This window comes from Quercus suber, unplaced genomic scaffold, assembly GCF_002906115.3.
Source record: "Quercus suber isolate HL8 unplaced genomic scaffold, Cork oak 2.0 scaffold_2, whole genome shotgun sequence".
NCBI lineage: Eukaryota > Viridiplantae > Streptophyta > Magnoliopsida > Fagales > Fagaceae > Quercus > Quercus suber.
In genome coordinates this window covers 1854724-1869765 of record NW_027069469.1, presented here as the reverse complement: position 1 = coordinate 1869765, position 15042 = coordinate 1854724, and positions in this window count along the sequence as shown.

Genomic DNA, 15042 nt, shown 5'->3' with positions numbered 1-15042 from the left:
TTCACTGCCGGTTCAAGGATTCAATCAAAGGAAAGGTTCTTCCAAGATATGGAAGAAAAAGGACTCTAAGTGATTTCATAACTTTCTTTTATCTTCTTATTTTTGTTTGTTGCATCACTTGTGTGTTTTGCATTTTTTTTGAGTCAGTCTAGTTTTACGCTTTACTTTGATAGCATGTTTTTGTTTGTTTATTTTCAGTTTTGTTTATTTATTTTTTTTATATAAAAATAATAAAAAATTAAAAAAATTAAAAAATACAAAAACAGTGTGTATTTTGTGTACTTTGGTACTTGTGTACCTTGGATGGCCATTGAAACAAAATTTCTAAACTTTGTATCTTTTGTAACTTAGATGAGCATCTCTATGCACAACTAAGGAAGTGAGCTTTGTGGTTTTTATTTGTGATGAGTAAGATTAAGTTATCTCTTAAACTTTATACTCATATCACTCTTTTTGACAGGTAGGACTAGAAAATCCTAAGAGAAAGGCATAAATAATCATCTCACCACTGTTGCCCGCTAATTATAATATGACACCTGTATGCTTCGATATAGCAAAAGTGCAGTATCATAGACACCTGTATGCTTCGGCATAGCAAAAGTGCAGTGTCAAAGACATCCGTATGTTTCGGCCTAGCAAAAGTGCAATGTCTATGCTTAACATCTTGGATATTTCTTTTCTCTCTTTTATATGTCCATGCATGATTTGCTAAAATAAAAGAAAATATGTAAAGAAAAATAAAAAGCAAAAAGATAAAAAAAAAAAAATGCTTTAAGTATGTTTGCAAGCGTGTATTGTAGGAGATGTGGGAGTTATAGAATGTACCTCAAAGGTGATAGTCTCCATCAAACAGTTATGATTGTGTGTGAGTTAAAGTTATTTTCTCATATCTCAAATCATCATAACATGTATACACATATGCAATCTTGTGATGTTTTTCATATACAACACGCAATATTCTTTGCTACTCTTAATACATGTGCAGGTACAATGTGATTTAGCCATCACAAAAGTTTTACATGTGCTAATGTGTGCTCACTAAACTGTCTTGACTTATTTTTGAAAAATAAAATTGGTTAGACTTGTTTAGTGTGTGTGTTTGTTTTTGAGGATCCATGTGCTTAAAATTTTTGTTGAGAAATGATTTTGAGAGCTTAATATGTTGATTGGATTATTGGTTGAAGTTCATATTGGATTGCATTCATGTCTGTATTTTTCACTTCTCAAACAACTGTTTTTAAAAGCTGGCTCGACACCTCCTCGACACCTCCTCGATTCCTTGTTATCTGTCGAACTTCTCAAGCCTTTTTCTTATCGCAATCTTGATACCTCTTCGATACCTAGTGGATCGATCGAGCAAGTTTCTGTCTTCTCGATACCTTCTCGACACCTTGTCGATCGATCGAGCTTCTATTCTTGGTTCTAATGTTCATTCCTCGATACCTCTCGATACCTTCAACTGTCGAAGGCCATTTTCTCGACACCTACCTCGACAGATGTCTCGACACCTCTCGATACCTTATCTGTTGAGAATTACTGATGCTCCTATATAAGCTTCTATCGCAATCTGGTTCTCATTTTCTCGATCTCTATCGATCTGTCCGCGGCTGTTCATCTCCCAAAATCCTTTTTCTCACTCAAAACCTTCAACCCACGTGATTTTTGGCCCTTCCTTGCTTGAAATCACTTGGTATGATCTCTTTTTCCTTCATTCTTCATGCATTTCATGTTTTGAATTTTAAGTTTTGAGGTTTTTTGAAAATTTTTGGGGTTTTTCAAAATTGATGAGTTTTTCATGAAATTTTAGGATAGGTTTTCATTTTAATGTGTTCAAAATCTCATGCATTGCATCACATGTGCATTAGAATTGTATTTTCATGCATTTAGATGTGTGAACTATGTTTGTGTGCTGGTAGGTTCGGATTAGGCTGAGCCCATGGTGAAATTTTTGTTGCATGTCACATGTTCATGCATTCCCTATGCATTCGTACTCTTTATTCAATATATATAATATATTTGAATTGTTTTGAGACTTTTCTGAGTGTCTCTTTCTCTCTCTCTGACTCATTCTGTTTACGTTAGTAGTGTCTATGGTACCTAAGCGTAAATCTACTCCTGCTCAGAACCCTCTTCGTTCTGGAGCTTCCTTCTCTTCTGATTCTGTTCCTCTTAATCTTCAGTTCCGTGATGATAATGCCCACAAGGCATTCTTGGAGAACTTCTCTAGACGAGGTGTTCATTCGGAACGCCAAGTCATTTTGGCAGACTTCGCCGACACTGACCTTCCCTCTGTCATTCATAGTAGGGGATGGGAGTCATTTTGATCATTCAGTACCTCTCTTTTTCACTCGTGTTCAAGGTATGCACATCCCTATCATACCGCAACTAGTTGCGGATGTACTTTGGGTTCCTAGGATAGAGTTTCCTAACTATCCTTCTTATAAGCGTCTGAAGACTGTGTCTAAAGATGAACTTATTTCTGCTTTTTGTGAGCACCCCGCTGATTGGGGTGAACATCAATATACATCATGTAGACTTTTTGCTAAAGGTCCTAGATTCTTAAACATGGTGATGACTTTTGTACTCCATCCTCTCTCTCACTACAACTCCATCACAGAGCTTCGTGCTCGATTTTTGTTATCTCTTCTTGAGCATCTTACTATAGATTTTTCTTCTCATTTCATTCTTTCTATCATAGATGTTTATTTAGATTCGGCGTCTCGTGATAAGCTCATCTTTCCTTCCGTTATCACGAGGATCTTACGCCATTTTTCTGTCCCTTTTCCTGTGTCCAACCACTTCACTCACATTTGTGTCATAGACGCCGCTACCGTAAAATGTAGTGCAGTGCAGTTTAGGTCACGACAGCCAGATTCCACTCCTTCCTCCCGTTCTGCTCAATCTTGTACTGCTCTATCTACATTCGCTCCTTCTTCCTCTATGGGCGATGTATCTCTTGGAGACATCATGGTGCAGCTGCAACGCATGGATGCTCATCTAGATACGCTCTCTACTGAGTTGTATCAAGTGAATGTTCGTGTTGGTTATATTGCACAATAGCAGGCAACCATAGGTGGGTTTGCTTCTGAGGCTACTCCTTCTCTACCTCTTCCAGCGGCTTCTGATTCTGATGATAGTGATGACGATGACGCTTCAGATGACGATGGAGATGCTAGCTCTACTAATGAGATGTCTACTTGACACACTTACCCTTTGTCACTCATGACAAAAAGGGGAAGTAGTTTTGGATATGAGAATAGCCATCTTAGGGGAAAAGTTGGTATAGGACAGTTTTGTTAGGGGAAGTGTTGATACTTTAGGGATGTAGTGAAGATTTGATGTATCTTTTTCTTTTCTACTTTTTAGATACATTGTTCTTGTATATGAGATCTTGTGACCAGTTTTTACATACATTGTACTTATTTTCTCTATATGTGGATGTATGTTTCTTTTACCTATCTCTTCATGTGTTGTTTCTTCTCTATCTTTATACACATGTTTCTTATACTTGTATGCAATCTATTATTTCTGTTTCACACAAGATGCCTTGATGAGTTTTGTTTAAAGTGTTTCAGAAATACAGGTTGTCAAAGTCTACTTGCCATAAACTCTTTTCTTGCAAAGTTTTCCAAGGGTTTGTGATAGGATAGATTTTATTGTATTCAACAAGTGAATATGAGTTGAGTGATTTATGACTTCTCTCATATATTCATTTGTTTGTTGTGGTTTTATCACGGATTGCCAAAGGAGGAGATTGTTAGGACATATGTGTTTTCACTTGTTAAGAACATTGTCATTTGTTTATGTAAATTGGTTAATCCTTTGACAAAACACACTCTACTTGTAATTGAGTAGTTCTAGGTATTTTTAATACTTCAAGAAACAAGGTTTCAAGATCAAGTGTTGAAGTCATCAAGTCTGTCCAAGAAAAACAAGTTAAAGTGCAAATTCATTAAAACTCAACACTTGCTCGATAGCTTCTCAACACCTTGCTATCTGTCGAGATTTATAAAATCAGATTTTTTTGATCTGATTTCTTGGGATCTGTGAATGTGTCTTTGGGCCTTCTTTTCTCCTAACCCTAGACATATAAAAAGATTATTTTAAGAGCTGTCAAATTGTACACAAGTTGCACAAGTATTGAGCAAACTCTGTTCAAGCAATTTGTGATAAAAGACGAAGTTTTTGACCTAGTTCATCTCTTCTGAAGAAGTTGCTGTGTATTTGTGCCAAAGGGTTTTGTGACTAAGCATCTTCTTGATCTTCATCGTGTAGGATGAACTAAAGAACTTTGCAGCCAACCTCTCCTTCTAAGTTGGTGTTGAAGTCGCGTACTGGGATCCGCATATTGGTTAGTCACGTACTTGGGAGCCGTTCATCAAAAGTGGGAATTGTCACTACAGAACAAGTTCAATTAGGTATTGGGGTAAGGGTTCAACTGTAGGTTGGTAAGGTACTTGGGATTCCTTTACTTGTAATCGCTTGTTGTGATAATAGTGGAGTTTCGGGAGTGGTGACCTAAAAATCACCCGGTGGGGTTTTTGCTGTAAGGTTTTTCCCCATTCGGAAACAAATTACCATGTTATTTTGGTGATTTGTTTGTGCTACCACGCGTTTGCATGTTAAATTGATTAATTAGTAACTTGGTTAATTAATTAATTGGTTAAATCACAAGGAGTCATTCAGTTTGTAGCCTATCAGATAAATGCACCCTAAACTATTTAAATGCACATTTTGCATCATAAACTATGACATTTATTACACTTTGTACCATAATGTTAATTTTAGGGTTAAGTTAAACAAAAATTAATAGCACATAACTTGCACATGATTTTTGCTTAGATAGTACACTTTTAAAGACTAAAACACCCTTTTTCACAAACAATTAAAACAAAAGTTTCGTTTTTTTCAACTCTTCATCTCTCTTGCATGTGTACAGGTTCAGATTTCTCTCTTTCCCCAAATCAAAACCCTTAGTCTATAACCCTAAATCCCCAAATTAAAAATATTTTCGGCTCCACCACAACACCACTGCTCCACCACCTCGACGAAAGCTCCAAATTGCAACTTCTTAAATCACTCTCTTACTCTCTCACTTTTTAGAAAAGAAACTGTAAATTCCAAATTGAAACCCCAACTTAATCTCTGTCTTTTAAGCAAGAAAATTTTTTTTTATCAGGTCTCACTCAATCAAAACCCCAACTCTGTTGAAACAAATTTGATTTGACACAAGTAATAAACCTACAATAGCAAAAGATGTTGAAGAAAACAGGACAATAGATGCCTAGTAAGAAAAGCCTTGTAAATGCCATTGTAGAAATTCAAACAGGAAACTTGAGTAGAATCTTAAATTATTTGTTTTAACAAAGTAAGAGCTACAAATCTCAAGAATTTTATTCTTGAAGTACGAATTTAGTCCTCAAATTTTTGCCTATACTAGCTTGGATATGATAATAGTAGGGATTTTTGATGGGTGTATTATTGTCAAAAGGTGCGTTGGGTAGGTAGAGCTTTATTGTTTTGCAGCTTTCGGGAATTGTTAAATTATGACTCTTTTTTTAAAAAAAATTTATATAGAAGAAACGATGATTGTTTGTGGAATATTGTACAAAGTAGTATTTTTTGTTTGAATTGTTGTATTGAATGTTGTGTCATCAATATATTGATCTCCAAATTCTTGGGCTGGAGGTGCGAGAATTGCTGAAAATTCTTGGACTGGAGGCACAAGCACTTTAATTGTTGCTGCAAGTTCTCTGCTATAAGAACTTCAACTGTTGCAACAGGATATGGTGGTGGTGATAACAGTCAATGTGTGGTGGTGCTTGGAAAAAGCCATTCAAAGGGTGCAGTCCAAAAAGAGGAAAAAACCTTGGGAAAGAGAGAGAGTTGTGTACCTGTACGCACTAGGAAGAGATAAAAAACTGGGAAAAAAAAAGGAAAAAAAAAACTTTTGTTTTTAATTGTTTGTGAAAAGGGTATTTTGGTCTTTAAATATTGTGCCACCTAAGCAAAAATTATGTACAAGTCATGTACTATTAATTTCTGTCTAATTTAATAGTAAAACTAATGACAATGTGCAAAGTGTAACAACGGTTATAGTTTAGGGAGCAAAGCGTGCATTCGAATATTTTAGGGTGCAAAGTGTAATCTAGTGTATAGTTTAAGGTGGTAAAGTGTAATTGTCCAAAAAACAAAGAAATGAAATATCAGTGAAATCAATTAAATAAATATGATGAAACAAAGAATAACAATCTTTATTCAACATAACCAAATAGAATTTTTGTATATTATTACCTAGCCCGGCTGCATTCTAACTAATTGCTCACGATAGTGGATCAACGCCATGCCGGATGGCCTACCCTTCAGGCTTGGCACCCGCACTCACCTACAGCTACGAGCAAATAACATAAGATAAAATAATATCACTTAGTTACTAAGAAAAGTACATTGCATAACACACTAAATATCATGAAAATACTTACTTAAATGCAAGTGAAGCTTTTGGCCATGGGCCATAATCACATCCAGGTGGGGGTTCTATCCTCGGGCACAAGAATGGAAACCTCACCCATGCCCAATACTGGACCAATTGCAACGCCCCACCAATCTGCGATGCCTCTTTATGGCTTGCCCAGCACAACTCTCTGTACAACCATGCCAGGCAACCACTACTCCAACTATATTGTGGCAGATCACAAAGGTTCCATAGGAACTCCAAGAATATCAGATGCACCCTATCTCCCGACTTGTCCATAGAAATCTTATCTCCTATTAGCGCTAAAATATAACACTGGGCATACTGATGTATCTGAATCTCTGTTGCATCATGAGGCAATGGCTCTGCAATGCGCTTAACAAGGTGGCTGATGAGAATTCTTTGCCCCACCAAAGTTTTGTTATTTGCTAGAACTCCAAAACCAAGCAACTCCACACACAGTTGCCTCCAATCCCTATCCTCCACAGCAGTTGGCCTAACCAAGACCTCACCGTCTATAGGAAGTCCCAAAATGAACTCCACATCTTCTAGGGTGATCAACATCTCACCATGTGGAAGATGGAACGTATGAGTCTCCAACCGCCATTGCTCAACTAAGGTCGATATTAGGCAATAATTTATCTCTCTGGACAGGGCCCTAAACAATCCTTCTAGCCCCACCAACTTGATAATGTCAATCACCCGATTATCTTGCATCGTTATGTTTGCCATCTCCTTAGAGTGACCACGGCCCGTAAGTGGGCCCAGGTCCTGCAAAATTGATAAAAAAATATAGCGGTTGTTAGAACTAGATATACAACTTTGAAAGAACTTGCTAAAAGTCAAAGACAACGTAAAAATTAAAGCGGTTGTTAGAACTAGATGTTTCACCTCGTCATTCCAAATGTCCTCTGATCGATGATTTGGTTGTTGCGTTAGCAATAAAGGGTTTTCTAGACCACAGCACACGATCTCTGGCTCCTTATCAATCCGAGGCTCCATACTGCAAAGAGTGCTACTGTGAGATCATACATAGTGGCAGACATACATTATTTGGTGTGAGAGTCATCACAAATCAAGCATTACCACAACACACAATTATTTCACAATGATTTCATATCAATTTGAACTTATCAAAAAAGAATTCATATCATTTCAAACCTCTAGCTCTTAGTAATATTAAAAACAAGGTTATTTTGATCTAAATGTACTTTATCACTACTGCATGCATGTACTATAGTAGTAAACATATGGGACAGAAACTCAATCATTAGCTTTGAGATTTCACAAACAATTGAACAAGAACTCAAAATTTCTATGAAGTGTTTCAGAACCCTAAATAAATAAAATCTAGAAAGTGCCTACATCAAAGTACACCATACTGCATAAGCCTCCATAACCATCTAAAGAAAATAAAAGAACAAGGTGAAAAGTATTCCTACCAACAATGGGTTAAATTATAGGATTTTAAAAGTTCATGGTTAGATTTGAAACAAACAAAACTATAGGACTTAATTTATAACAATTGTAAACTTCAGAGTTTAATTTGAAACTTTTGAAATTAAAAGGTATAAAAATTTAATCTGAAAGACTGAAATCACCTAAAGTGTAGTGCTTAATATGCACTTTTCTAGTTTTCCCACAATTTAAAATAATTTCATTATATATAATTTATTTGTCTACTTATTAGCTGCGGGGGTAGTTCATCAAATCTAGCTGTGAAACTCCAGTAATTGTTTGGAATTTCTATCATTGACATATGGTTGAGACTAGTATACACTTTTGGCAGATGCATCCAAGTAACAAAAGTTCTTTTGTAGGCACCAAACTTTTATAAAGACAGCAATAATAAATGAACGGCAAACAGGAAAGTCGAGCATAAGTATGATATCACAATACAAGACCAAACAAGAAATAACAAAAAAGGTATAGAATTGCATAATCTAGATTAAACAAATAATAATAGATTGCAGATCCACAAAACAAAAATCCTCTAAGACAAATAGCATGGCTGGAAATGTTATTTTACTATATTCACAGAAAGTAATACAAAAGGAACTCATTAGCATGTATGAACACCGAAAAAAAAAAAATCCATAAAACAAAAGACATTTCCTACCTAAAACCTCAATTTTTTTTCTCAGAAACCAAACATGAATCACCAAAACCCAAAAAGATCTGAAATTGAAAACGAAAAACCCTAGGTAACATCATGAAATTCCAAAATCTAAAATTGGAGAAAGAGAGAGAGAGAGAGAGATAGAGACAGAGGAATCTAAGAAGCAAAAACGACAACGTATTGAGTAGAGAGAGAGAGTACCTTCAACACGGTGGGCTACGATTGCTTGAGAGTGAGTACCTTCGGCACGGTGGGCTATGATTGCTTGTGAGTGAGTGAGTTTGAGAGGGCGGAGCGAAGTTTGTGTGAGTGAGTGTTTGACTAAGAGTGTTTCAGTGTTTGAACTTCGAGGATTTTTTAATGAGCTATTTGAAAGTGTTGTGGTTTTGCATTTTGGTTAATGGTGTGCAGATTTCGAGTCTCATAAACTCGATTTCTACGTGGCTAAATTTGCTCCACGTGGAAGATTTGTCCACGTAAGGGTATCACAAAAACACTGAAATCGAGCTTTAGAAGCTCGAGTTCTAATCTAATCTCGAGTTTTAAAAACTCGAGATGTTAGTTTCAAAAATTCTTTTTTAATTGACAAATAACGAAAATGTTAGATATTTAATGCTAAATGGAAAAAAAAAAAAAAAAAAATCCTTCTTTGTGTATAGTTACAACTTTCAAGGTTATAGTTTATTCTTTGGCGTTTTTTCTTTTCCTTTTTTTTATCCCATGCGTATTGGTTAAATATCATAAATTACATGCATATTGAGCTAGATTGAAACTATAACTTTGAAAATGACATTTTCCTAATTTTGGATTAGAATTAAACTTATTCCTACATGCCAATCAATATGGTGAAGGTTGAAAAGGCTTGTAAGTTGTAACTGAATACAAATGAACCATCATGAACCACCAGTTCTGTTCACCATTTCCACCAATCCAACACTAAGTAATGTTTAGGCTTACGTAGCAGTCCATGTATCATGGTTTGAGAATTAAGCATGATTGAAATTGAGTTTGCCGGCCTTAATATTACAAATGACTCGAATTGAAAGATTTTTGTTTCAAAATAGAAATTCGGAATGCACTGGAAAATCAAAGGTGAATATAACATCCACAACACAAGTGCATGAGGCTGGGACACTATATTTTCCATACAGCTACAACCTGAGAAATCATGCGAACTAGCTTCTCGCTATGTACACTAGAACTCTATATAGAAAACCCTAAAATCTACAAAATTCATTTAAAAAAAAAAAAAACAGCAGAATTCTTATCAGTATCTACTATCATATATAAACACATTACTTTTACATTTTTAGTTGCAGATCTAAATGATCCCACTGTCCAAAGTTTAATGAGAGAAAAAACAATATTTTGCAAAAGCAGAAATATCAAATTCTAAATTCTTAGTCATTTCAGTTTTACTGATTTACCAGCGGGGGAAAAAAAAAAAAAAAACCTGAACCGAATGATTCCAGCCAACCAGTCAATATGTACCTTTTACCACAAGCAAAGGTGATGATGGCATTACTGATAGAGATATTACTGTGAATGAATGATTTTAATATATATAGTCCCAAGATTTTGGGATGGGTTAGGAATCCTCAATAGACTAATCAATTTTGATCATACATATCCTATTCTAGCAAAATATATATATGTATGTATTTCTTTATTCGTTGATAGATCCTTTTTCCTCTATAGACCAAGAAGCAAAACCAATAATGCTGAATAAATATAATAGAAATCAGTGAGAGAGAGAGAGATGGAATAGAACTGTTGTTTCAAGGATGCTCTGCCATTTTCAGCCATGGTTGCAGTAGAGTGCACAAATTAAGGTGGTCTTAAACATCTTGTTCAAGCAGCAAGTTTAAAAGGGTTGAGTTACTATGCCTTTAATGTCCATTCCTATGCCTTGTCCACTCTTTTTCTTCTTCCCATGGCCTTCATGATCTTTCACCTGTCTGTCTCTTAATTTGATTCTCTATATTGTACACAAAGTTTTCAGAAACCAAAGAAAAATACTTTCTAATAACAATTTTTCTCTTACTGATTTTTTTAATCTGATATATTCAGAAACACAGATCTTCCAACATTCAAGTTGTCTCTCCTGCATAGAATTCTCCTCCAGGGAGTACTTAGGTAAGAAAATAATACACAAGAATATTTTGATTTGTAGGAAACGAAAAATGGGCTAAAACAAAAGATGGGTATTTCTTGTATTGATTATGTGTGGGAAGGCAGGCCTGTATCTCAGGTGTGTGGCTATAAAGGCATAGAATACAGTTCACCATTCTTGCTTCAGCCATCAGCAACCTCACACTGGCTTTCACTTTCATACTTGCTCTAATTATCAGGTTTCTTTCGTTCTTTCTTATTGTTCATTAGGGGCCAAAATGGCCATAACCACTGTTTGGGAAAATATTTAGCAATATACTATTATTTGTGAAATATTTAGCAATCTATCACCTTTTTGAAATTCGAGTTTGTGAAACTCGAGTTTGCCATGCACTACAAGAAAATGTATTTTTAGTGACGAAAATTTTCGTCACTAAAAATCCAGTTTTTCGTCACTAAGAAACTTTAGTGACGAAATTGGACTTTTAGTGACGAAATTCGTTTCGTCGCTGTAGCCCCGTCACTAAAAGTCCTGGCGACTTTTAGCGACGAAAAATTTCGTCACTAAAAGTCCAATTTGGTAATAAACTGATTAAACAATATATGATATGATACATACTTTAAATAGAGCTCTAGCTCAGGACTATTATACAGCAAGTACCAATGAGCAGTATCAACAATGCACGAGACAAGTCGCCATCATTCCGCCTACCACCTGTAGGTGCGGCAGTTTGTGAAAAAACTATCAATTCTTCGCTAGATTCACCAAAATCTTCATTTCTTTCTCTTCGGTTATGCACAGTTCAATCCCATCAATATACAAAGACCAATTGTTAATACATTCTTTAAGAATGTAAGCTCTGCAATCGAACCTTCTGGTCGAGCTCGGTTGGAAACGTATCTTTTCAATTTTCCAAGGTACCTACAAGGATAAAATACACATAGATGTGATTTTATACCATGTGGAAAAATGCAATTGATGAATGCATCAAAAGATCTAGTACCTTTCAATTGGATACATCCACCGATATTGTACCGGCCTCCTAGAATTGCTTCTCGAGGCAAGTGAACACAAGATGGACCATAACATCAAAGAATGCTGGGGAAAGAATCTCTCAAGCTTGCATAGTATAAGAACTATACGTTCTTCTAGTTTCTCCAATTCACTTCGCTTTAAGGTCCTTGAGCATAAGTCTTGAAAGAAGTTGCCCAACTCAAACAATACAATACTAATGTCTTTATCTGCAAACCCTCGCAATCCAATTGGAAGAATTCGTTGTAGTAGCACATGACAGTCGTGACTTTTCAAACCAGATAATCTACCATTTTTTGCATTCACTGACCTTGATATGTTGCTGCATAGCCATCCGGATACTTGACTGATTTCAAAAAGTCATAAAAACCATCCCTTTCATTGGGACTTAATGAAAAGAAAGCTCGAGGCTTGGCATATGATCCATCAGGACGTTGTTTCAAATGCAACGTGTGCCTGAAGTTCATATTTTGCAAGTCTATCCGAGCCTTGTCAGTGTCCTTGTTTTTCCCCTCAATGCCCAACAAAGTACCATAAGTACTCTCACTAATGTTCTTCTCCACATGCATGACATCAATGTTGTGCTTAAGCTTCTTATTTTCCAATATGGAAGCTTATACAAAATACTTGCCTTTGACCAATTTGGCTCCCCAATAAGTTGTTTCTTCTTGTTACTTGGATGCTTTCCTAAAATTATATTTGCATTCTATCTAGCTGCTCTTGTATCTTTTCCACTTGTAACTCTAAGGATCTCTTCCGCTTCTCTGGTAAACCATTATGCAACCGACTATGTCTCCAACGATGTTCCATAGGTAAATAAGCTCGATGGTTAATGAATCCAATTTTACTTTCCAAAGCTTCTGAATATGGTTGATCATTGCAAGTGTAACAAGAATGATAACCCTTTGTCCTCCACCCGGACACGTTACCAAATCCAGGATAGTCATGTATTGTCCACAACAAAGTTGCACGCATCTGAAAATGCTCTTTACTATAAGCATCATAAGTTTCTACACCTTCTTCCCACAACTCCTTCAACTCATCAACCAATGGTTTCAAATAAATATCAATCTCATTCCCCGGTTGATGGGACGGGAATAAGCAAGGACAACATAAAATATGGCTCCTTCATAACCAACCAAGGCGGTAGATTATAGGGGATAAGTATGACAGGCCACATACTATAGTGTTTGTTCATATTCCCAAAAGATTAAATCCATCTGTAGCCAACCCCAACCTTACATTGCGAGTTCAAGAGCAAAATCAGGATGTTGCAAATCAAACTCCTTCCACTCTTCACTATCAGCCGGATGCCTCATTATCCCATCATCCACACGTTTGTCTATATACCATCTCATGTCCTTAGCTCTTTGGCTTGACTGTACAATCTCCTTAGTCTCGGTGTCAATGGAAGTAACGCAATACCTTGTGAGGAATCTTCTTACCTTGAGTACGTGTATCTTTGTACCTAGGCACCTTACACACCGGACATTTATCAAGGCTTTCATTTTCCTTCCAAAATAGTACACAATCATTTTTGCATGCATCTATATGCTCATATGACATGCCCAAGTCACGTAATATCTTCTTTGCTTCATAAGTTGACCTTGGAACCAAGTTACTTTTCGGTAAAACTTTTGTCAGCAATTCTAGCATCATATCAAGTCCCTTATTACTCAAGTTTGTCATTACCTTTACATTCAACATCTCAATAACAAACTTATAAGATACTATAATCAGTGCAACCCGAATACAACTCACGCTTTGCATCTTCCTCAAGTTTGTAAAAATGACGTACCTCCTCATCTTCAGTTGCATTTCTTGGTTCCCCTCTAATTCGGGTCATCTACCAAGCATCGATACCATCCATATGATCACCATCCGACATTTCATTATCATTATATTCTCGTTCAATACATGAACTTCTCCATGATGATACCAATTAATGTAAGATTGCATAATTCCACGATGAAGCAAATGGATACGCACAGTTTGAGGAGATTGTCGATAGCAATTCACACAATGAATACACGGGCATGGAATATTACCACTCAAGTCTAAAACCGCTCTTGCAAAATCAATAAATGCATTGACCCCTTCAATATATGGATGACTTAATCTGCCATCGGGTGTCTTACCTATTGTCATCCAACTTTTATCCATGTTTGACTACAATTATAAGATGAATCCTACTTTAGTAAAATAAGAACAACGCATACATAATGTATTATAACATCTAAGTTTATAAGCTACTTAGATAAAGTTCTATCACATTCATGAATGTACAAGTCTATATTAATATTTAAATAAATATACATTGCACATACAAATATACACTCCCAATATATATCACCATGCAAGCCACCCGCTTGTTCCAACACAACAACCCACCACAAAACCAGTCACAAACATCACAAGTATAAAGTGTTTATAAGTATTGAAATCGAATAAAGTAATATTCATCACATCTAATTAACAAGTTTCATTCACATTTGCAAGAAACTAAAAACATTTCCAATATAAATGTAAACCACCTTATAACACCATGCAAGCCACCCACTTGCTCCAATACAACAACCCACCACAAAACCAATCACAAGCATCGTAAGTATAGAGTGTTTATAAGTATTGAAATCGAATAAAGTAATATTCATCACATCTAATCAACAATACTCATTCACATTTGCAAGAATTGAAAAACACTCCCAATATGTATTTAAACCACCTTATAACACCATGCAAGCCACCCGCTTGCTCCAACACAACAATCCACCACAAAACCAATCACAAACATCACAAGTATAAAGTGTTTATAAGTATTGAAATCGAATAAAGTAATATTCATCACATCTAATTACTAAGTTTCATTCACATTTGCAAGAAACTAAAAACACTTCCAAATATAAATGTAAACCACCTTATAACACCATGCAAGCCACCCGCTTGCTCCAATACAACAACCCACCACAAAACTAATCACAAACATCGCAAGTATAGAGTGTTTATAAGTATTGAAATCGAATAAAGTAATATTCATCACATCTAATCAACAATACTCATTCACATTTGCAAGAATTGAAAAACACTCCCAATATGTATTTAAACCACCTTATAACACCATGCAAGCCACTCGCTTGCTCCAATACAACAACCCACCACAAAACCAATCACAAACATCGCAAGTATAGAGTGTTTATAAGTATTGAAATCTAATAAAGTAATATTCATCACATCTAATCAACAATACTCATTCACATTTGCAAGAATTGAAAAACACTCCCAATATGTATTTAAACCACCTTA